Raw genomic sequence first — 25,271 nt, forward strand, 5'->3', positions numbered from 1 at the left:
AATAAGCAATAGGTATCTACAACGGCTCTTTGAAGAAACCTACATAATGAGCTACAACAACATTTAATTTCCCTTTTGGGATTAATAAAGAATTTTTTGAATTTGAAGTTGCCTTGCACTGGGTTATTTTGAATAGTGGCAGCCTTTATTGTGAGTATATGTTCTTTTAACTGGTTGCTTGTATGTAAATATTAAAAAGATATTCTAGACTCCAATATACCTAAATGGGAGAAAAGAAAATACACTATGACTTTCTGTGTACACAAAGTTAACATCACAAACCTAGACTGTGTTGTTCAGAGGGTAAAGAAAGAAATAAAACCACACTTAGGTGTAAACTGATTTTCTGAAAATGTATGTATTTTTTTATTTGAATGTCACTGCTTTAGAACAACATCAAGTACAGTAGTCCCTTGGACAGTTTATTCATTTATTTATTTGTTAATTACCGCAAATAAATATAGTAAGTTGCTAAAATGGTGTGGAGAGAAAGTTTTCTCAGTATGCATATCAATTTTAATTCCTTCCATAAACTAACAAGGAATCAGGATTTTTTTTTTGTCCCTGATATTGATTTGATTAATTTAAGGTTTGTCATTTACAGATATTGACTCCCAGTCTGATATTCTCAATAAAAATCCATTTATGTACTCAAAAACTTGTATATTGATTTCCAGTAAAATATCCAATGACATTTCATCACCATTAAATGGTCTACATTTTATACTGAGCTTGTGCTCCACACAACTCACTGTCCAGGAACTCTAGTAGCAACTTTGTTTAACCATCACAAATATTTTGTCCCAATCAGAGTTTTTAAAGACATACCTGACTAGACACGAGGCTACAGTCTTCATTACAATGACAATGTTTTAATGAGGGCTGCCAATTGCAATTTCTTTTTTTCAAATGTTCTATCATTTGTTTTTATTAATATATCACTACAAATGATTATGTTTTCTTTAAACTGAATATTACATAAGATCCATAAGAAATTACAGTTTAAAAAGAAATGTCAGGCTCCTGAAAAGTTAATTTTCATGTACTCAATGCTTGGTTGGGCCTCCTTTGCATAACACCTCCAATGGTCACATCTCCTTCTTTAGACAGTACAGGAAACTCAGGATTTCTGGATCTTCCGTTGGCTCCTTCAAGCAATGACCCTCAGACTGCACTGAACAGTTTGAAGAACTGGCATACGAATTTCTTTGAATTAATGATTTTCAATGGGAAAAATATAGATTGCTCCCTCCCATTTGGTAGTCAGTGTCTGCATCAAACAGATAAATGTATTTGTTTTGGCGTCCTGTTTAAGAGTCATGGTAGCAGGAACTGGAAGGCAGATAGATTGGGGCTTCAGCTAAAGGTAATGTGGGTGTTGCTCCACTCATTCCCAGAGAGGGTTGAGAATAATGTGCCTATTGCAGAGACTGTCAACCAATATCCTTTTTTCCATGTGTCCTGTCGCAACATTTCAGGTATACCATATAGAGCAAATGGCTGCATACATGTGCCAGGACGATTTAGCTCTACACAAGGAACATCTCAAGACAGTAGGCTCACTGCACGAATGACTTTTATTCAATCAAGATTTGATCCAGCATCAAAGTAGGCAGGCCACAGAGAAGTAATAGTAACCTGTGTTTTTATGACCTTCATTCATTGGTATTGTTTGCGTGTTGGTATGTGGGTATGTGTATAAGTGTGCATGGGTGGGTGAAACTATGTGTAGAAATGTGTGTTTGTGTTGAGTGGGTGCATATGAGCACGTTTATCACCTTTACAGTTGTTAGTGTGGCAAGAACAGTAGAGGACCCGCAACCCACATCACTCAAGAGCAGCAAAGTACAGGAGGACCCAGCTCCTTAGGGCAGCTGAAGTCCTAGGCAGCCAGGCATCTCGCAAAGAAATAGATTGTCAGGACCTGCAGGCCCCAGGCCAAAGCAGGCCAGAGTGAGACGCAGGGAACAGAATACCCTGCCTAAGTCACACCGCCGCCCCCGGCAATTAAGGATCCACACAAAGTACAGCAGTAAGACCACCCAGATCCCCCAACATGCCTGGATGGCTACTCCACGCAGCAGCTGGAACAGACCAATGTAGAAGGGACACAATCCATCTACCCTGGGACCTTGACCTCCCAGGATGGATGCCCACCAGAGCCCAGAACAGCCCCGTCAGCCCACTGCCAGCCCAACACCCACAGGAGCCTTAGGCAAACAGACAAGAGTTGTGGCTGGGGTGTTCAAGACCCCCCTGCTTGCTGACAGCACAACCTATAGTATATTGAATCTGAGGTGCAGGACAGGGCCAACAATAGCAAGGGTGGGACACTGCATGGTGCTCCCCCCCCATGCCTGCAAGGCCTGTTGTCCCACACTCTATGACGCTACTAATGTGTGGTGTTGCATATTTAAATGAGTTGTTTTTAAGTCTTTAATTTTCTGTTGTAGTTCCAATTCATTTGCTTTTTCTGCTTATATAATATATAAGAAAATATTTTGCTGTGCAAAACACATTTTGCTGCCTCCCAGAGGACTCCAAGAGATATTAGGTAGATAATTTATTTCCAAGAAATCAGTCCACTCTTTCTCAGAGAACCTGGTGAAGTCTTTGTCTTTCAGTAATAATGTGTTAAACTTCCAAAACTTTATAGGTGGTGTTGATGTTTTTCCATCACCTTCATACTTACTGGTGCATGGTCACTTAGGGAGATTGGATGAATTTGTTTGTCATATACCTCCTTCGTAAGAGAGTTTCGGATTAGAAAGACATTAAGATGGATGTAAGAGTGAGAAAAAGGTAAACTTCTCATCTGGCAGCACCAAGCATCACATACACCAAAATCTTCCCTATACGGTTTTAGTATTTAAACTGACTGCAAGTTACGAAGTGCAGATGATATACTGAGCCTGTGTTCAGAGTGTGGTTAAGATCTCCCATCATAAGTGCTGTGGCAGTCTGAGTTTAAAGGGCAGAAGTCTGTGATAACAGTTGGAATTATCCAAATTTGGACTGTACATTTGTGATACACAGTTTTATTAATAATTTTGTTAATAATTACATATGTCCCTTCTTGATCAAATATGCTGTTTTTGCATGCAAAGTGTGTCCTTCTATAAATTAAAGTAACTTCTCTTCTTTTTTTGCAATTATAGTTTAGCTAAATAAAAATGTGGAAATTCTGGCATACTTGGTGTCTTTGGTCCAGATTTGGAAATACAGGTTTCCTGAAGTAAGACAATGTCTGCTATAATGTGGGTACTGATCATTCACACTGTAGTTTATACAATGCAGTTCTGCATCGTTTGGCTTGTTGTTTCTGTTTGAAATGCTTAAACCTTGCTACTGTGGGTCTTGGCCAGTGATTGTCAGGCTGCTTCGCTTGGGATCTTAAGCTGTCGTTGGATGAAATCTCACACGATGGCCTCTGGGTCTTGTTCTGTGCACTCAGGAATTCAAGGTTGTCCTACATGCTCCTTGCCTGGATATTCAATATGGTCTCTTTCATTTTTCTGTTATTACAGGAGAGCTGCCTTATCCCTTTGGTGAGTTTCTGTACACTTTCCCTTGGTGTCTTCTTCTTAGTCACCAGCATTGCCATCTTTTCCTGGCTGTACTCTAGCAATTCCTTTAGGGCCTGGAATTCCTTGTGCAGAACTTTTACCAGGGCCAGTCTAGCATTGAGGCTGGAAAGCCTCTGGTTGATAGAGTCTAAATATCTGTGTATCTCTTATCTGGTGAGGCAGTGGAACTAGTGTCAGCCCAGGTCTGCTTTGATGTTGGAGTGGCCGGTTTTCCCATTACAAGTCTCTGTTTCCCAATATCCTGAGGGAGAGAAGGACAACCTGCTTCTACCGGGGGAGTAATTTCAAGTTTTGAGACATGGTCAATGGTGACCCACCATTCCCAGTGACTCTGCTTGATTCTCCCGACAGGGGGTCGAGTTGGGCCCTGCATGCCTGGATCAGATGCCTGAAACAGATGCCAGAGCCTCTTCAGTTGACTCCTCCTGATGTGGAGGAACAGCGGCTCTACTCTGATAGCCGAGCTCCTCACCCTATCTCTAAGGTAGTGCCCGGCCAATCTGAGGAGGAAGCTTATTTCAGCTGTTTGTAATACTTAATACCGTCACCCCACCTTTGCAGGGTGGATGGGTTTGAGTATTCAAATGATCCCGGAGCCTATGTTATCCAGGGCTCAAAGGCCCCTGGTAGCGTCACCCATGGCAAACAGGCTCTGGGTGACGGGTCCAACAACAAGTGATTCACAAGCTTTCATGAGAACCAGTAGAACGAGGCATATGACGTAGTCCAGTACAGTGAAGCCGGGATCCAACTCTCCATCCAACGGGTCCGGACTTCCATAAACCTGAAAGATCTTACTAAGCAGGTTTAATGAAAGTTCTGTTTAAGCTGGTGTCGGGAAATGACTCGCCTAGCCTCTGACAGCCTTCATACAAAAGTCTCGCCCTTCTTCAACTGGAGGTCTGGACGACTAAGTAGTCTACCGCAGTCATTCACATTTCAACAATCACTTTTGTTGACGGCAGCTCATTCCCTAATTTTACAACTGGCTCTTGGTATATGGGCTAGGTTAATTTTAGTGGTTCATCACAAGCCCCAAGGGCGCTGTTTTAACAAACTTGGCTAAGGCAACCTATAAAAACCTCCTAAAATTTCTTAGAACTAGGCAACAAGACTTTTTACCACCAATGAAAAACCAAAATAAGGTGACTCAATTAATTGAATGTCCACGATTTAACTAGAATTTTATTTGCTTTCTTTATTTAGCAACGCTTACGCAGGGGTCAGTAACAACTTCAATTCGGCAACACGTAATAATTTCAATAATAGAAATAAATCAATCAATTCAACCTGTCTTACCATGATGCTGAAACTAATGAGGTTGGAGAGGCTTTGAAGACGGATGCTCATCCATGCACCTGATGGAGATGTTTCTTCTGGTAACAACGAGTGGTTTCTTGAAGGGAATACAACTTAATCTTCAGTTTTCTTCCTTTAAGTGGCAGGCACTGATGCTCCAGACTTCGATGGTTAAACAGGAACTTTGTTGTCATATGTGTCCGAAGACAGTAGTTTCCAGAGGCTGAAGAGTTGAAGGAAACCCAGAGACATAAATGAGGTTGATTCAGGACTTCCAGAAGCCTGAAACTTAGAGCAATCAGCTGTTCACCGATCAAGTTCACTTCTGTTGTCTGGATAAAAAGGCTTTAGATGAAATCAGATTCTTAATCTTGAGGCACAGTCCTTCTAAGGCAAACAGGATGATACTTTTTATAATGCAGTCGATCAGCTGGTCTGTGTCTCTGGTCCTCTGATTCATCTGTAGCGTCTCTCCGATCTTGTTCGCTGGTCTTCTGCGAGGAAACAACCAACTAGTTCCTCTATTCTTGCCCATTTTATAGAGCATTTCCACCAAACTCTTTGTGCTCATTGGCCAGTGGTTGTTGCCATGGCTGTCCCATTGGTCACCCATGACATAAGGTGATTTTCTGGAATTTCCCCAGTCGTGTCCATATCAGACATGCCATCATCACCTCAGTCCTGAGCAGTCTGCTGGCATCTTCTTTGAACTGCTCCCCCACCTCAGTCATCAGCCTTGTGGTGTAAGCTACAGCTCTCACTTCCCCAATTCCTGAACATCTGCTCTATTCCTGTCTCATTCAGCATTACACTTCCTCTTAAACAGAGGCTTTAATTCTTACATCAGTGCTGCTCAAACTTTTAGTCACAGTGTTTACTTCATTTACAGTTTAAAACCATTACTTAAACTTCATCCTTTTTATTCATACACCACACAACATTATCTCTTTTATATATAGAATTTCCAAACCTTAATAAATATCAGTTCTCAATCATATTTCAATCATATGTGTTTTAACTTGAAACTTAATTGTTTCATTTAATACTTGTTTAACTTGATAATCAAAGATTACTAATTTCATTTAATACTTGTAGAAAATGGAAAATTATCATACATTATTCCTTTGGTTACACTTCTTGGTTATTCTTCTGCAAAAGATAAGACAGTTAATATGTGACGACATACAGGCCTCTCCAGTCTCTCAGTTCTAGAATATGAGAATATGCTTGTTTCACTCTCTAATGCTTCAGCTGTGTATTTTAATAATTATTGCATGGATTACACAAAAGGATATTTATTGTAATTTTTATGGATTTAACTGTGAACAGTTAATGAATGTTGCATGGATTACAAGGAAAGATCTCACCTTATTTTGACAATATATATACATTTATTGAATGACTAAGATTTACCTGGATCCATAAAATGGACCAGATTTACCAACTTTGGGTGATAAATCACCTATAATGATAGAACATTTTTTAGTTATCATTACGGAAATGTGTTGATACATTGTTTTGACTTCAGTATATTTTCCAAGTTATTTATTCAATCGAATTTTTGTTGTGATATGGTACATTTAGCATGGCAGAAAAAAAGACAGATCATTTAAAATCTGGTAAATTAATATACAGGTTCAACAACACAGACAAACAGTGAAATATTTAAAACCTAAAGAAAGGATTGTGTATCATATAAAACTGCTTAACACTGTGTTTTTCCTAGCATGTGTTTCTTTGTGTTTAGCTCAGGTTTCAGAACAAGTATAAAGCATTTTGGCGCAAATATACAAAATAGTATCCCGTAACTTGAAGCTAGAATAGCAAATATCTCAACAGCAACAGTAAGATTTCCAGGTGAGCTGACATAAGCTGGGATGAAGGTGAGCCAGACAGCACAGAAAATCAACATACTGAAGGTGATGTGTTTAGCCTCATTGAAGCTATCTGGCAACTTTCTAGCCAAGAAAGCAAGTACAAAACATAATAAGGCAAGGATTCCAATGTAACCTAACACAGCCCAAAACCCAACAGATGATCCCAAAGCGCACTCAAGAATTATCTTCTCCTTATAGTAAGTCATATTTTTGTATGCAAAGGGAGGATTTATTGTTAACCAAAGGATGCAAATTATCATCTGTATAAAAGTGAAAAACAAAACACTGAGTCTCTGCTGTGCAGGCCCAAACCATTTCATCACATTGCTGCCTGGAAGTGTTGCTCTGAAGGCCATCAGAACCACCATGGTTTTCCCCAGAATACAAGAAATGCAGAGCACAAAGGTGATGCCAAACGCTGTGTGTCGCAGCATGCAGGACCACTCAGTGGGCTGGCCAATAAATGTTAGTGAACACAAGAAACACATAGACAATGAGAAAAGCAACAGGAAACTCAGCTCAGAGTTGTTTGCTTTCACCAGGGGAGTGTCCTTATTGATTAAAAACAGTGTGGCTACTATTAAAGTTAGCAGCACACCAAACAAAGTGAAAATCACCAGTATTTTGCCCATAATCTCAGTAAAAGAAAGAAACTCGATGTTTTTTGGTAAACATGCATCTCTGTTCTGATTGGACCAGTATGCTTTAGGGCACTTTTTGCAGTCAATAGAATCTGTAATAAAAACTTATATTAGTATTCTAATTTAATCAGAAACATTCTAATAACGTCAACAAGTGAATGTATCACAGCTAATTTCAACATCATACACAAACTGTAGCATGTAATAAGCATGTGCACATTGCTGTAATTTAGGTCTGAGGTACCTGTGGTGTTGCTAAATTCTCCAACGGCACATGGTACGCAGTCAAAGCAGCACACATGCTTTCCTTTTTGAATAACCTTATAGGTTCCTGGACGACAGCTTTCGCTGCAAACTGAGAGGGGTGCCTGTAAATAAAAAAAAGGGTGCTCATGAAAAAATCTGTTCAGATTTTTTGAAGTAATTTCTTATCATCATATCTTTACCTCTTTGCCTCCTCCAGGCCATATAATAGCCTCTGAGTTAAGAGCAAACCTCTGGTCAGAGGGCAGGGAGGCATCATAGTAACCAACTGGTTTAAACTCAATGGATCCATCTGAGCCACGCTGCCAGTTTACTAATTCATATCTGTTGACAGCTGCTCCAGTGTGATCAAACCACACTCTTTCTCCATTCTTAATAGTGAAGTTCACATGCTTTAGAGCCTCCACCACCTAAAGAGCAATAGACATCACATTTAGTCAGCAATGTTAGGTACAAATTATATAAAAAGCACATTGCAGTCTTTAGTGGGTTTTTTTACCTCCCATGGCTTGACTTCCAGAGCCTTATCACACCCTTGACTGTCTGAACACTTCAATATGTTGTGGAGAGATTGTGCTACTGCATAGATGGCTTTGTAAATGTTAGTAGAAGACCTCAGCTTTTCCAAATCATCATCTTCACTTTTTAGCTGAAACAAATCTGAATTTTCTTTGCAAGTTTTTATGAAACTTTCAGTGTTTGTCTCGTTGCACTGAAACTCAGTTTCCCAGAAATCTCTAACTACAAAATCTTCCAACCCACTGATGTTGGCCTTTGGTACTGCAAAACCTAATGCACCTCCCAGCACGCTAAAGCTAGTAGGAGTCACAAGGCTGTCCGCAGTGATCCAGGCCTCCACACCAATGAATTGGCGTCCTGTAATGTTGTGGAGACTCAACTGCTCCAGCAGGTTATTCATTTCAACATGAGAAAGAAAGCCAACAATCACCTGAGCTGTGCTCTTTTTGATAACTTCTATCACTTTAAGAAGTTTTTCTGGCTCTGCCCTGTCAATTTTTTCGGCGTACTCCACACACACTCCTTTCTCTTGGGCCGCAGAAAGGAAGATGGCCATTCCATTGTTGCCATAGTCATTATCACTGTTCACTGCTCCAACCCAGTTCCAGCCAAAGTGTTTGACCAGCTCTGCAAGTGCATGACTTTGATAGAGATCACTGGCAATGGTTCGAAAAAAAGAGGGATACTCTTTCCTATTGCTCAAACACTCACAAGTGGCTGAATGACTTATCTGTCAACACAAAACAGAAAACTGCAAGAGAGAGAACAAGCAGGCTGTGAATATTATAGACACAAAAATGCTTATTAGGATTCCTCTTACCACCGGTATTTGGAATGGTCCTGCAGTGCGGGAAAGGACAATAGTTGAAGAAGATTCAGACTCTCCAATAATAGCATGGACAGCTGACTGGCTGGAGCAGCTGTTCCCCGAAGCCAACTCATCACCATTCATAAGAGCCATTACTGCACGCATTGAGGATAATGTTGACGCACAGTTGTCATAAATCCGATATCCAATAGACATATTGGGAAGAAGATCTTTTTTTTTATTTATTTCCTCAATAGTAAATATCATTGTCTGGGCATATCGAAACTCCCTTAGGTTAATACTGAAAGAACAAACAGCATTGTACAATATTCTGTTCCTAAAGACAGGAAAATGATAAAACATATTGTTCAGAGTTCTTTATTACCTGGTACATTTAAGTATTGTTGGCCTCTCTGTAAAGAAAAGTGAAGGTTGTGTGATTTTGCTGTGAATGGAAAATGCACCTCCGATCATCACATCTCCTTCTTTAGACAGTACAGGAAACTCCGGATTTCCCCGTATTTGACAGAGAGAAGCAGGCTTCCCCACTGTGACATATGCTACTAGGAACCCTACAAAAATAAGTACTGTTTTAACAGATGACATTTTCATTTGGCTGGTTCCTACTGAGCAAGAGCCAGCAAAGTCAAGGGTTATGTTTATGAGTATAAATAACATCAGGGCACACGATCTTTATGTTGACCAATCAGACATATGTGGGACGGCCTTGGAGGGAGATTGCAGTAATATCATAGTGTGAACTTATTGAGAGTTGTTGATAATGCATTCCAGATTTGCAATGAATTATCTACATTTTAGAAAATAGACTATATTGCTAAAAGTATTTGTCAGTCTAATTTGATATGTTTATGAACTTTGATGACATCCTATTCTTAATCTATGAGGTCCAATTTGTTGATGGATCCACAATAGCAACTTTAACTATTCTGTAAACATCTTTCACAAGATTTAGGAGTTTCTTCATAGTTAAATGGGAAAGCCAGAATTGCAGCCTCTGCTCTAATTCATCTCAAAGGTCTTCTATAAAGTTGAGGTCAGGACTCTGTGCAGGTTATTCAAGATTCTCCTCACCAAACTTTATACACTTGCATTCATGGAAATGATTGTAACTCCAGAATTCATTGAGTGGGTGGTGGGACAGAATTCTTAAAGGATAAACTAACTTCATATTTACAAAAATAAAACACATCTCAAGAGTGATGATTTCAGATTTTTATGTCATTACATATATATATATATATATTTTTTTTTTTTTTGAAGATTGCATCTTCATTCAAATTGGCAATACTTAAATACAAATTGCAAGTGAAGACCAGAACAGACTATGGTAGACTATTGCGTAACTCTGTTGACAGTTACTGTGCCTTGCAAAAGTATTGGCCCACCTTGGCTTTTAACCTATTTTGTTACATTGCAACCTCTCTCCTAAATGTTTTTAATCTTATTTTATGTGATGAATCTGCACAAACTAGTCTAAGTTGGTGAAGTGAACTGAAAATATATTTATATGAAAAAGAGTCAAACAAAGAAAAAAAACAGGAAATTGGCATGTGCATATGTTTCTGACCCCCTTTGCTATGAAGCCCCTAAAATGTTCTTGTGTTACCAACTACCTTCAAAATTTGCGCAATCAGTAAAATGAAGTACACTTCCCCTGGGACTCTCCACTGCTCTTCTCTGCTCTTCTCTGGAGGGGTTGTGGTAGTCCCGGTGGTGGTTCTCCTGGGGTTCCTGTGCTTTGGGGGGCCTTTAGATGTCTGTGGCTCGGATCTCCTCAGTGTCCATCCAGGGACCATGGGGCAGGCCTGTGGGTCCTTACACTCGCTATTGCCTATTTTTGTGGAGAAACCTTGTATACAAAAGCGCGTCCACACCCATACTCACAGGTGTTAAGCTTCAGGTGTTGACAGATACACAGATGTTCTACATTGGGCTGCACCTCTCACTACGTACATTTTACATTCAGAATTACCGTGTACTATTTTGTCAAAAAAAAAAAACAGCTGCTCCATGACATCTGGAAGAACCACAGTGCTGCTGTTACTGGACCTCAGCACAGCATTTGACAATACTGACCATAGTATTTCAGTGGAAAACTGGGTCGGACGTTTTGGTACACTACTTGACTGGTTTGAGTCTTACTTTAAGGACAGGGATTTCTTTGTGTTGATAAGAAACTTTACATCAGAGTTGACACATGCAGGATTCTAAGGTTCATCTTGGGGCCCCTCCTGTTTAGTATCAATTCGCCCACTTGCCCAGATAATAACAAATAACAAGATATGTTACCATAAGTACGCAGATGACACACCGCTTGACATTACAATGTCACCAGAACCTATTGAAGCATTAGGTACGTGCATATAGCAAATCATTAAGGGGATGTGCCATAAGTTAAATAAGAACACAACTGAAGTAATTAATTTCGGACCAAAGGAAGATAAATAAAGAGTCAGAATACAGCTTCAGTTACTACAGGTTGAAACCAATGATCAGGCCCAAAATCTGGGTGTAGTGATGGACTCAAACCTGAACCTTCAGAGGCACATAAAGACAGTTACATAGTTGGCCTTATATCACCTGAAGAATATTTCAAAGATTAAAGGATTAATGTCCCAGCAGTATCTTGAAAAAAAAAAATGTAGCATTATTATCTTTAGTCAAATTGATTACTGCATCAGTGTCTTCACATGTCTGCCTAGACAGCTACAGCTGATCCAGAACCCTGCTGCCCACACTAAAACAAAGAAAATAGAGCAAATCGACCCAGTCCGTAAAACTCACTTTCTGTATTGCAGAGAATAGACTTTAAAATACTTCTGTTAGTTTATAAATTACTGAATGGATTAGCACCGAAATACAAAAAATAGTACTGTGGAAGTCCAAGCTAGACAACAGCTTGATTCCAGACATTCAAATAGCCCAATTCCTGTTCACCATCGTGTGCAAAGGCACTGTTCTGGTCAAACAGACGAAAACCCACTCCGTCATCCGCCTTCTTTTTTTTCCAAAACCTTTTCACCCTAGGTATTACAACTCGAAATTAGGCTGCAAATCCCTGTGTTACACTCCAGAGAGGGGCCTGAAAAACCTCTGCTAAAAGTCAAGCTTTGACCATATTTGTAAATGGTTTCTGAATGTTTTTTTTCTTTATAACCTTCCTTCACTGCCTTTGTAGTCTGATAATTATGATTATTGGTTAATTAATGTTTATCAAGGGTTGCACGGTGGTGCAGTTGGTAGCACTGTTGCCTTGCAGCAAGAAGGTCCTGGGTTCGATTCCCGGCCGGGGATCTTTCTGCATGGAGTTTGCATGCCCTGCGATGGACTAGCGACCTGTCCAGGGTGTACCCTGCCTCTTGCCCATAGACTGCTGGAAATAGGCACCAACTCCCCTGTGACCCACTATGGAATAAGCGGTAGAAAATGACTGACTGACTAATATTTATCAAGAATTATAATTTAAAATCATAATTTGAAAAAATTGTATTTCTTAACCAAAAATCATTACTTACGAACAAAAATCAGAGATGTCCTCTGGTGTTGTGATTATGGGCTCAAAGCTCTTTAATAATTACAATTCATCATTAATAATTGATAAATTATTAACCAAAACCACAAAATGGAGCCTATTACTATTATTAGTCCTCATCTACTTGCATTATGATTATTTAAGTTGATATAATGCACTATCTGGTTACTTTTTGTGTCTGGAGTGACAAGGTTATATTAGATTTAATAGATTTGTAACAGTTAGGTTTAACTGTTGTTAAATAATAATAATAAATAATGTACTTCACATGTAGCGGGTAAGCTTGATGAGGCTTAATGTTAGTTACCATCCACATTTAAAAAAGATTTATTATTACTTTACCCAACATGGATATGGATGAGGAAATTAAAGTTACACTTCTGTCAACTGATAAAAATAAACAATTAAAAACAACTGTTAAAGTAAAGCACTGAGCTATGTGATATTTAATTTGATCTTTTTCTCATTTCCCAACCTAAGGGATGTTTAGAGGTCATCTGTGCCTCTACGTCCCTTTAATAATTGAAAATGAAGTTGTTATATGAATTTTTTTAGAGAGGCCTGCTAATTTACAAAACACCTTAGAGTCTTTTGGTTAAGTCTTTTGGGAACTGATTTAGAAGAACACAAACAGTGCATGTGCCTTAGGCGTGATTGTGACTCACTGTACATGCTCTTTCCAATAACAAGCTGACAAACCCTCTTCAGAGTTAACAGTGTGTCGATCACAACAATGTAATCTCATTATAGTTTGCAATGGAAACTTTCCTTCAGGGTTGTTGCATCATGATTTCAATTAGATGACCACTGGAGACATTATTCCTGTACACAGCTTTCTTTCACCACAAAGTTAATTTGTGAACTTAAGCAACTTAAGAAAAGTTAGGTATTATAAATATATTTATGAAACATAACTAATTCACCAAATTCACAACATGTTAAAACATGTATATAAAAACTATGCTTTTAATAGATGTTATTGGTTGCTGTTGCCTCTCTTCAGAGGGTGATTAGGAAGAGATGAGGAACACCTTTAGAAAAGGACAAAGGAGAAGATTTGTACATTTTGTTAAATTCTCTATAATCTGTAGAATCTAGTACACGTTTAACAGGTCTATTTATAATAGTTGTCGTGCTTGGCTTAGTCCAAGGTGGTTCTAATGTGTTTACAAACAGAATAAAGGTTTCACCTATTTATTGCTCATTTAAAAAAAATCTATGTTCAGCAAAGAATTTTCCAGAACAGGCTTAATAAGTATTTTAACTTTTGAACTAGTGATGCACAACTGCAGTCCCTTTACTTTAGCGCTCCCCAGTGGCAATCAACGAAGTTGATGCCAACTTTAAGCGTCAGATATATTTCTCTGTATCTGTGTAGGCTAGCAGCTTCAAGCATCCGCCTCTATTCATACTGTTTTTAGCTCGCATTTATGACTGTGTTCAAGTCAGATATACAGTTTTTACTTACAGCCTCTTGATGTACTGGGTTATACACTGTCTACTTGTTTACTCAAAAGAGCAGAACAAGAAAATGCATAAAGAATAAACTAATTTCTCACCAGGCTATGAATTCAGTTTTGTACCTTTGTTATTCCTGACAACAAAATCAGCCACACTGGAAAAACAATAGATCTCTCAACGTATTTGTTTAAAACAATCTTTGTTGTTTCAATTGAAATTGCCCCTACCAGTGAGCAAATTCAAATCAGTATAAAAACGTCTGGGCAGCACGCAGATGTTCATGAAGACCCCTAGCGCATCTTAGTGAGCAAACACAGATGATCAAATTTACATAACAAAAGCTTTGTGGATAAGGGAACAGTAGAGCAAACAAGCAAGTTATGAGTTAGGCTTTAGCATTGTTAGCGACATATTGGTTAGCAGGTGCTTACAAATTGTTTATGTCTAGTCTGTCACTATTTCTTTTCCTATCAGTTATCAAGTGTTGTTGGGCAGCCAGATTACTTTATGTCTCACTTTAAAATAAGAATTTCAAACAGATATAAAGTGTTAAGCTTAAAATACCTTCATATACATATTTTACCATTAAAGACCTTCTCTTGATGAGAAATATCAGTGCATTTTGATATCACATGATCTTAGTATACCCCTACTAAATAGGCATGTTTTTGGACTGTAAGAGAAAGCTGGAATACCCCGAGACAACTAAAGAGAAGCTAACCTAGCACCACTATACCGATATAAACGTTTTAATTTTAACTAAAACTGTATTTGTATTCATCACAAAGTGCTTGTTTTGGCCTGTGGGAGGAAGCTGTGTATCCAAAGAAATGCTCAACCTAAACTAGAGTCATTTCTGCTGTGAGAGAGCAGTGTTAACCGCACTGGTTGTGCTGATCACATATATGTCAAACTTAACTAGAGGTATATGTTTAACAATATAACTTTTTTCCAATCCTGTAGACTTTGGAAACTCGCTCAAAATTAGTTTCCACTGTCCAAGAATGCACCAGTAAAAGATATGATTGGATTCACTGGGGAAAAAAAGCTAAACATATGAATAGGTAAGAAAGTACTAACACATAATAATCCCCACAAGCCAGAACAGGCCAAAATGGGTTAAATGAGCAGATATAGACACTGTAATATACCACCCTTTGTTTTAATAACAGTGAAACAGAAACATATTATGTACAATGCTACCACCTCCTGACCTTATTGTGCCATTGTTGAATGCTGCAAAAAATGGCAGCTGGTGGCACTGAAGATACAATTCAACCCAGAAAGTAGGGCAGAAAGATGAATTGAAACTAATTAACAACATGTGGAATCTCCTAAAAAAGTAATCTGATGCTTGTATTTAAATATTCAACAGATATTCTGAAGTTCACTATACCTAAAAAGTAGAAAATAAAATACACAATGACTTTGTGTGTTGACAACAGTTTACATCACAAACCCAGACTGTATTGTTCGTAAAGAAATAAAACCACACTCAGCTGTAAACTGATTTTCTGAAAATATATATATATTTTTCAATTTGAATGTCACTGCTTTAGAACAACGTCAAGTACAGTAGTCCCTTTCACAGGTTTATATATATATATGTATGTATTTATAAACTAACAACTAGGAACCAGGATTTTTTTGCTACACTCTTCATTACAATGGCAATGTTTTAATAAAAGCTGCCAACTACAATTTATTTTCTCCAATAATTCAATATTTACATTGTTTTATTATTTGTCCACTACAAATGATGATGTTTCTCTTAAAAAAGCAAGGCTTTTTCATATTTTGCATACCACACTAAATAAAATATAAAGGTTTTGCATTTTAAAGTATCAATTATATCTATAAAGTCCCAATGTATTCTTCTAAATTAGGAATAAACAAAAATATGTACTCAAAAAAATAGAATATCATGAAAAAGTTCAATATGTGTTGTCATTTATTTCAGATAGCGAAACTCATATATTGTATAGATTCATTAAACAAAATGCGAAATAACTCAAGCTTTCTTTCTTGAGATTTTGATAATTATGGGTTATAGTTAATGAAAACCCAAAATTAAGTGTTTCAGAAGATTCAAATATTACATAAGATCAATAAGAAATTACAATGTAAACAGAAATGTCAGGCTTATGAAAAGTATGTTCATTTTCATGAACTCAGTACTTGGTTGGGCCTCCTTATGCGTGAATTACAGCATCAATGTGGCCTGGCATGGAGGCGATCAGCCTGTGGCACTGCTGAGGTATAGCCAAGGTTTCTTCGATAACGGCCTTCAAGTCATCTGCACTCTTGAGTCTGGTGTCTCTAGTCTTCCTCTTGCCAATACCCCATACATTCTGTTAAGTTGGAAAATTTTGTCTTGTAAAGGAGGGGGGGGGTGTGTGTGTGAATACTTATAGTGAGATGAACATGGGTCAACACAGAGATCAACTGTGTTGTGTAGGACATAATGTCACCTAAACTTATAGGTGCTTTCTGTGACGCAAGTTCTGAGACTCAAGTTGCTGATGTCAACATTTATCTGAGGACCAGCTAGGATCAAGAGTAGTCTGGGGCAGTAATTTTTCATCTCCACGATTCAGGATCTGACCCATGAACTCTACTCCCCACCTCCCTAGAGACCGGGTCCTTGTACAATCAAACCCTGAGCTCCATTAAATCCTTAATGCAGAAAGGTAGTTTGTGTCCCATCTCACATCAATGAACATCCAGAGTTTTTAAACTTAACAATTCTCTATGGGGTTCAGGTCAGATAAGTTTGCGGGCCAATCAAGCACACTAACACCATGGTCATTGAACCAGCTTTTGATACCTTTGGTATTAAGGGTAGGTTTCAAGTTCTGCTAGAAAATAAAACAAGCATCTCCATAAATCTAGTCAGCAAAAGGAAGCATAAAGTGCTCTAAAACTTCCTGGTAGATGACTGTTGACTGTGGACTTCGAAAACCACAGTGGACAAACTTCATCAGATTACTTGGCACCCCAGATCATCATTAACTTCACACTGGACTTCAAGCAATGTGTATTTTGTGCCTTTTCACTCCTGAGGCTTCTGACATTGTCTTTCATTCAGGGGTGGCTTGACACGAGCAATGCGACATTTGTAGCCTAAGTGTAGGATTCGTTTGGGTGCCCTTTTACCACACTTTTTCCTTCCACTCAACTTTCTATGACTATGCTTGGATACAGCACTCTGTGAACAACCAGCTTCTTTAGCAATATCCCTGTTTGGCTTACCATCCTTGTGAAGTTAGCAGTCTTTCCCATGATTCTGAAGCCTTCTGACCCTGAATGAGAGACCATTTAGAGGCTCAGGAAACCTTTGCAGGTGGTTTAAGTTATCTAGCTGATTAGTGTGTGACTCCCTGAGTTTCCAAAATTTAATTTTTTCAAGAAAATTTAAATGTTTGGAGACAGTGAGTTTAGTTTTTTTTTTTTATCTGTAAGCCATATTCATCAACATTTCCGAAAGAAAGTTTTGACAAATGTTACCCTTTGTGTAATGAATCTATATGGGTTTCACTTCCTGAAATGAGTGACAAATAATATACTTTTTCATGATAATAAAATGTTTTGAGATGAAACTTATTTTTGTTTATTCCCAATTCAGTACAATCATATTGACATGCTATGCATAGTAAAAGTATAATAATTTATACTTAAAAGTGCAAAACTTCGTTTATTATTTCATGTATATTATTTAGTGTGTTATGAAAAAGTATTATTTTCAGTGTTACAGTTCTCTCATTGGAACTCATAGAAAATCATAAGCCTGCTCCTGCCCCTAGCCACTTTCAACCAAATAGTGCTGGTTTAAAATTACTTTTGTCTTTATGAATTATGCATGAAAACAGGAACATTTGTTGCTTCTCAAAGAAAAAAAATATATATTCAGGTCACATTATTGAATTTTCACAAAATTTGAAAGTTATGTATTTGATTTTCCTGCAGCCAAGATAGATATAGATAGATAAAACAGGCCTGAGTCTAATGGATTCATTTCAAATGTAAATTGGTTTTGTAGGTGAATGGATCTTGTGAAGTTATTTGAATTCCTGGGATATAAAGGTGATACACTCAGCAAAAGAGGTCCTGAAGTTAAAATAAAAAAAAGAAAAAAAGAAATCAAGAATTTAAATAAAATCTAATAACAATTATTAAATATTACTTATAACAAATATTGTGTACTAAAATGATGGGTTTAGATCTTATTTCATTGAGCATTTGTTGGGGGTTCTGGTTTTATATTCAGAACACAAAAAATATGAAATATTTTTTTTTCTTAATAATTCAGTGTATTAACAACAGCCTTTATTAATCATAAGTTTAGTTCTTCTCAGCTTCAAAGTGGTTGCTACAGTTACCATTGAATGGAAAAAGTAAATGATGTAACTTAGTCTGTCCAATTAAGTGTCCATTGTGTTTTAGAATAGTCAGTATAACCTAATTTCCACCACAACACCTGTGACCTCCTGTTACATAGCCTTGGGCCTAGATGTGATCACTCTTGCTGGAAACACTTGCTTGTCGCTGCATGCCCAACAACCCCCCCCCCCCCCCCCCCCCCCCCCCAACTCCCAACAATACCATTGGGTAAAAGGTAAATTGGCAGGTTCAGGATGATGTAAGGCTGTCACATCTTGATAAACACAAACAAAAAAACAGGTTTAAAGACTTCCCAAGAGTGTGTTGTGCCTCAGCAAACGTTGTTTTTCAAGAATGCATCTTATTAGAACAACAGGTATGGTTCATTGGTTATTTTCCTAATGCACAAGGTCACGCAAACAAGTCACACAAGCATGGTTCCTCAGTATGTCAAAAGTTTTCTTGTCCCTTTGGAAATTAGGTTGTTATATCATAAATAATAACATGGTTTATATTTTCTAATAAGTCCACCACATGTGATAAAATAAAGCCAAAAATATGGTGTTGTTTGTAGTTTTATTTAAATGGATGACTACTACTGTTTTTTAAAATATAAGTAATTTTAAGATAACACAAATATTTTGTTTTATCTTTTGGTTCAATTAACTAATGAAATATAATAACAACAGGATTCTTAGGAATAGAAATTGTACATTTACTTAAAATGTATTAAGGCTTTAAATTCGGATAGGGTAAACATTTCAATAGCACAAAAGTATGTGGCAAAATAATTTAATTAACAATGTGATAATTTCCAGTATTGTTTGGTCACGAACAAAAAATTGGTCTTGCTTTCCACCTTTATGAGACTTTGCAGAGTCTTTACTCAATCTGGCATAATAACATTATTTAAAAACCGATATTGACTTTGGTGAGTGATATTCAGCTTAGTCAATTAATCAAATTACTTGGGCACTGTGTAAATATGACACTTTTCTATCTCAGAAGCTGCTGTCCCTCAGTTTCGTATCTTGCCATTTATGTTGGCATGTATAAACATATTGTTTTAACAATGTTTTTGAAATAAAATGTATTTTGTGAAACATTATAGGCTGTAACAGGTAGGATGGATGTGTTTCTTTTGTTCTGGCCCCATTTTCTAAATTGGAATGAAGGGTGTAAAGTTTAGTGCTCTGTTGCATCAGGATGGGTTACGTAACTTTCAATTTGAAATCCCATTTTATTTTATGTATTTATTTATCTTTAAAGATATAATAATGAACAGTGAAAGTTCACTGCATAGTCTATCAGTGAGTCCAAGTGGTCAGAGAGTAATTAGCTGAATAAATTAAAAAGTAGGATGGACTGCTGTCAATCTGAGTGGCTCCAAGAATTCTGCATGCCTAGTAGATGGAGTTTTTTTGAAGGAGCATCTGCTTAGCGTAGCTTGAAACTGTACAATTATTGGTGGGCCTTAAACATGATGTCTAAGAGTTCCAACATGCATGCAACAGAATTTTCAAGTTGTCCTACACCTCTGTGGTAACCTGGTATAGCTAGAGAACAAAATACGTGTGTTATAGTCATGCCTTTGTGTTTAATCAGGGATAAAAACACTCTGCTATACAACCTGAAATGATGCATATCATGCTGTCACCAGGGCTGCTTTGGGACTTTCTGACCACTCTCTGGTTCACCTCATCCCAACCTACAGGCAGAAATTAAAAGCTTTCAAACCTGTGGTTCAGACTGTTAAAAGTGGACTGATGAGTCAAAGCAGATGTTACAGGCCTGCTTTGACTACACAGACTGGACTGCTTTTAAAACTTCAGTTACTGATTAAAACTAACTTACTGAGGTGGTGACATCATACATCAGTTTCTGTGAGGACCAAGACCCCTCTGTACATACAATAACAATAAACCTTGGTTCACTTCTCATCTGAGGCAGCTGCGCAGGGATAAGGAAGAAGCTCACAGCAGTGGGATCAGGCCCTGTATAAGCAGACCAGCAACAAACTGACCAAGGAGATCAAAGCAGCGAAGAGAAACTACAGTGAGAAGCTAAAGAAAGGTTTGAAAACAAAGAAGGCCTCAGGACCTCATAATGTCTCCCCATCATGCCTGAAAGCCTCTGCCAACCAACTGGCCTCGACCACCCAAGGATATACGCCAGGATCCTGTTTGTGGACTTCAGCTCAGCCTTTAACACTATCAACCCAGACATCCTCCACCAGAAGCTCACCCAGCTCAAAGTGCTGGCCTCCACCTGTCAGTGGATCACCAGTTTCCTGAAGGACTGGCAGCAGCAGGTGAGGCTGGGAGCATTTTTTCCCGCACAAGAACAATCAGCCCCGGCGGCCTCCAAGGGTGTGTTTGCTCCCCACTCCTCTTCTCTCTCTACACAAATGACTGCACCTCGGCGGGCCCATCTGTGAAACTCCTGAAATTTGCACATGACACCACTGTTATTGGACTGATCCAGGACAGTAATGAGTCTGCGCACGGTGGCGCAGTTGGTAGCACTGTTGCCTTGCAGCAAGAAGGTCCAGGGTTCAATTCCCAGCCTGGGGTCTTTCTGCATGGAGTTTGCATGTTCTCCCCGTGCATGCGTGGGTTCTCACCGGGTACTCCGGCTTCCTCCCACAGTCCAAAGACATGCCTGTTAGGTTAATTGGTCACTCTAAAATTGACCTTAGGTGTATGAGTGTGTGCATGGTTGTTTGTGTGATGGACTGGTGATCTGTCCAGGGTGTACCCTGCCTCTTGCCCATAGACTGCTGGAGATAGGCACCAGCTCCCCCATGACCCACTATGGAATAAGCGGTAGAAAATGACTGACTGACTGACCACTGTTATTGGACTGATCCAGGACAGTAATGAGTCTGCCTACAGACAGGAGGTGGATCAGCTGGTACACTAATGTGGTCAGAACCTCCTGGAACTTAACCCACTCAAGACTGTGGAGATGATGGTGGACTTTCAGAGAACACCACCCCTCTCACCATCCTCAACAACACTGTATTTGCTGTGGACTCCTTCCAGTTCCTAGTGTTGTAGAAAAATTAGTTTTTACCAAGAAGTTGGCATCAACGTTTTTGTTAGGAGTAATCCAAAGAAATATTGATTCAAACCCATTGACTACAGGATTGGCTAACATATATCTAGTGGTGTCAGCTTGTTGGGTGGACTTGTCTCTAATCAAACTGATGTGTTGCCGCAGGCCCTGTGGAATATAGTTAGAGTTCGGGTTGACAGAACCTTTTTGGATTTGAGTTCCAGTATACATAAGTCCAGTCCGGAACTATTTTCCAATTGGTAGCCTCCCAGGTGTGCGGACACAAATGTACACATCTGCATTCTGAAACCAAATGTCATAACGTCTGCGGTGTACGAAGTCACAGAGGTCAATCCTTGTTGCCACTGTGGTATTCTTAGGGTTACCTTTATGGTTACCTGTCTCAGTTGTTCTGATGTGGAAACAGCTCTGTCAGATCTGATAAGCTTTGATAAAAAAAAAAAACATGGAAAGAATAAACCAACATAACATAACAATGATGAAGACAGAGAACAAACATTCAAAAAGTTCCATCTTCTGTACATCTTCAATTTGGGAGACTTGAGGTAGATAAAAGACATCTTCTTCTCATCCGTGATCTTATTTAAAGCAAACGTTGCAATGCCCAAGGGATTATTATGCCCATTGTAAAAACAGTGTTCTTCACCCACATCTTCAGTCACTCTCCAGTGATTAGATTACAGTTCTTTGGCTTGTGGTGGGCCGTTGTCCTTCATGGGGTGATCTCTTTTCTTTACATCCAGTGATGGTTGGAGCAGGCTTAGTGCTCTAGCCCGTTGGCTTGGGCCGACATCCCTCAGGAGTGTAGTCATCTGGTGGATTAGGAAGCCGTCTGCGGTAAGCACCCACTGTTCGAGCCACCAGCAGCACCTTGGAATGGACTCTGTTTGCGTTTGGACCTTCGATGTCTCTTCCTTGGATGGTCCAATAACCATTGCTGCAGTTGGTGTAATTTGACTGCATCCTGCTAATGGCAGACATCTCCACCTGGAGAGAAGGCTTGATATACGGTTGCAGACAAACTTCTACAGTAATAGCTGTTTTCAGTGGCCTTCAGCAGTTCTAGAATAAATTCATTATTCTGTGTTTTCATTGCACCAAAACAAAATGAAACTTATGTCTACCCTTATTTTGCATGAAATTCAAATGCAGTGGTTCATTATTACCCCAGGTGCTTAACTCAGCTTGCATCATATTAAAGCTCAAAAATCTTCAAATAGGAATATTTACTTTGATAAGTAAGACTATTTTATAATTGCGTTAGCTTCAGTTTGTGTAGGAAATGTGGCATTTTCCTTAAAATTTCATTTGAAGTCATGGATATAATTTTAACCTAGTTAGAACCGCATAGGATTGATGTATTTAAAATATTTATAGCTTTTGTTAGCTCTATGTTTTTGGGATTATGAATCTGAGAATATTATTTAATATTTAAAATTAATATTTTAATATTTTATCAAATAATATTTCGGTCTGTTAAGGGTTGTTCTGTGAATACCAGCCCAGTAAGGCAGTGGTATTAGGACAAAATAGAAAGGTGTGAGACGAGCTCTGACATTATTGAACAGCATAAACTCTGCACACACATGGAATTAAATTCACACAATTTCTTAAAATACAAGATTTTATTAACAAAAATAAGTCAACTCAAAGTCAAACACATTTCAATCAACTAACTCTTTACTATGCTCAAACAATCCAACTAAACTACCAAGCAGAATTAAAGAATAACACTACTCTTAACCTTTAAGTCCCAAGTCATTGCTTACACAGAAGAAACCAGACTGAGTCAGAACATCTAAAACTTGCCTATGTAGCAGAGTTGACTGTTACTAGCGCGGAGATAGTGGAGTTATTAATTTTGACGAAAGTCTAAAATTGTGAACTCCTGGAATATCACGAGTTATAATGTTCTCTTAAATATAATCAGTGACATCTGATGTTAGAACTCTGATGTTTTGAGTCCTAGTGTGACCATTGACAGCGGATTTTAAGCTAATCACTTGGTACATCAATAATGTGCAGTTGTGGTTTATTCATTCGCATTTATGTACAGTGCAAGCTGTTCATGATAATGTCCACCGGATAGGGACGCCAATGTTGGGATTATGAATCTGAGAATATTATTTAATATTTAAAATTAATATTTTAATATTTTATCAAATAATATTTCGGTCTGTTAAAGGTTGTCCTGTGAATACCAGCCCAGTAAGGTGATGGTATTAGGACAAAATAGAAAGGTGTGAGACAAGCTCTGACATTATTGAACAGCATAAACTCTGCACATAGATGAATTCACACAATTTCTTAAAATACAAGAATGTATTAACAAAAATAAGTCAACTCAAAGTCAACAAACTCTTTACTATGCTAAAACAATCCAACTAAACTACCAAGCAGAATTAAAGAATAATGAAGACTAATGGGCTAGGTACAATATAAACAACTTGGTTAAAGATAGTTGAATGTCACAGTCTGTTGTTCAACCTGCCTGTTACTAACATTCTCTCACCCTAAGAGGCGCTGGAGCTGCAGACCGGAGTGTTGACAGCTGTACGTCGTTGCTTCATCAGCTGGAGGACTATATGAGGGTGGTTCGCTGGCTTTTCTACGCCTGAGTGTTTGCCTACCGTGGTAGTGTTTACCTGGCCATTATCTGCTGAATTCTGGAAGCTCCACTTGTTTTTTGAGCCTTGATTAATTATCCGTCTTGTTTCCTTCGTCATAGGCTGTTCACGCCAAGCTGGGGTTTCCTCCTGTCAAGACTGGAATCTGCTGCTGCCCTTGCGTGTCCTCCAGCTGGAGGCGCAACCTGTCCACCACTTTGTTACCTGGAACATCAGATCGCTCCAATCGTTTCCGTGCAGGCACTACCACAGCTTGAACCGGTTTCTCCCCCTGGCGGATCGATCGCCTTCCGGAAAGTGAGCATAGGTTTTTGTTTGAATATTCCAATCTGTTCCTCCGCTCACCTCTGTTCTTCTTTTGCAGTCTGTCTCCTGATCGCTCTGCCCACGTTGTTCCTGAGTCGAAAAGAAATAAAAGAAAAAACTTAATTTACTCTTCTCTGTCTGAGTGTCCTCTGCATGTGGGTCAAGTCGGCCTTAAAAACTATGACATTGAAACCATGACCAAAAGAGTGATGCAACATTACCATTCAATGTTTATGTTTGAGAACCAAGGATTATCTTGGTTCTCAAACATAGATAAAGAGGAGACGATTCTGGTTTTATTTTGTGTAAGAGTGATTCGTCAGTCAAGATAAGGTTAAAAGTTCCACACGTTTCGGCAGAAACAGTCGATTAAACAGTGACATGTCCGGTAATAGTTAGTAATTATTACTGAGTATTTAACAGTTGTAATTATCAAAGGCATTGAGCCACAATTACAACACCAGAAGACATATCTGGTCTCGATTCATAAATGAGGATTTTGGTTAAGAAATTGATTTTGTCAAATTAGGAGTTTTTAATTATAATTATTGATAGGGATTAATCAATCAATAATCATAATTCCTAACACTGCAGAGATTAAAGAAAATGGATTAAACACCTTAAATATTTTGGTACCTTTTAAGAGTTTAAGAGTTTCAATTACTAGTTAACAGCTCTAAATTAGCCCCACGTCATAATTTCTTTTAACCCAGAGTTCATAAGGAGCTTCAGACACTACAATAAAACAACACAGATCTGTTTTGGATTAAAGGAAAAGCATGCTTCAAAATCTGGTACTGTGGTGGGAAATAGTTCCACAGTTTCTGGAAGAAGGCCTTTCTAAGCAGAGTCTTTAGAGAACATGATATTA

At 38.4% G+C, this 25,271-nt stretch overlaps 1 pseudogene; it reads right to left on the minus strand.

The window, feature by feature from the left end:
• Positions 1–6,591: 6,591 nt before the first annotated feature.
• Positions 6,592–22,448, minus strand: LOC124884717 (annotated as a pseudogene).
• Positions 22,449–25,271: the final 2,823 nt, after the last annotated feature.

This window comes from Girardinichthys multiradiatus, chromosome 18 (genome assembly GCF_021462225.1).
Source record: "Girardinichthys multiradiatus isolate DD_20200921_A chromosome 18, DD_fGirMul_XY1, whole genome shotgun sequence".
Taxonomy (NCBI): Eukaryota; Metazoa; Chordata; class Actinopteri; order Cyprinodontiformes; family Goodeidae; genus Girardinichthys; species Girardinichthys multiradiatus.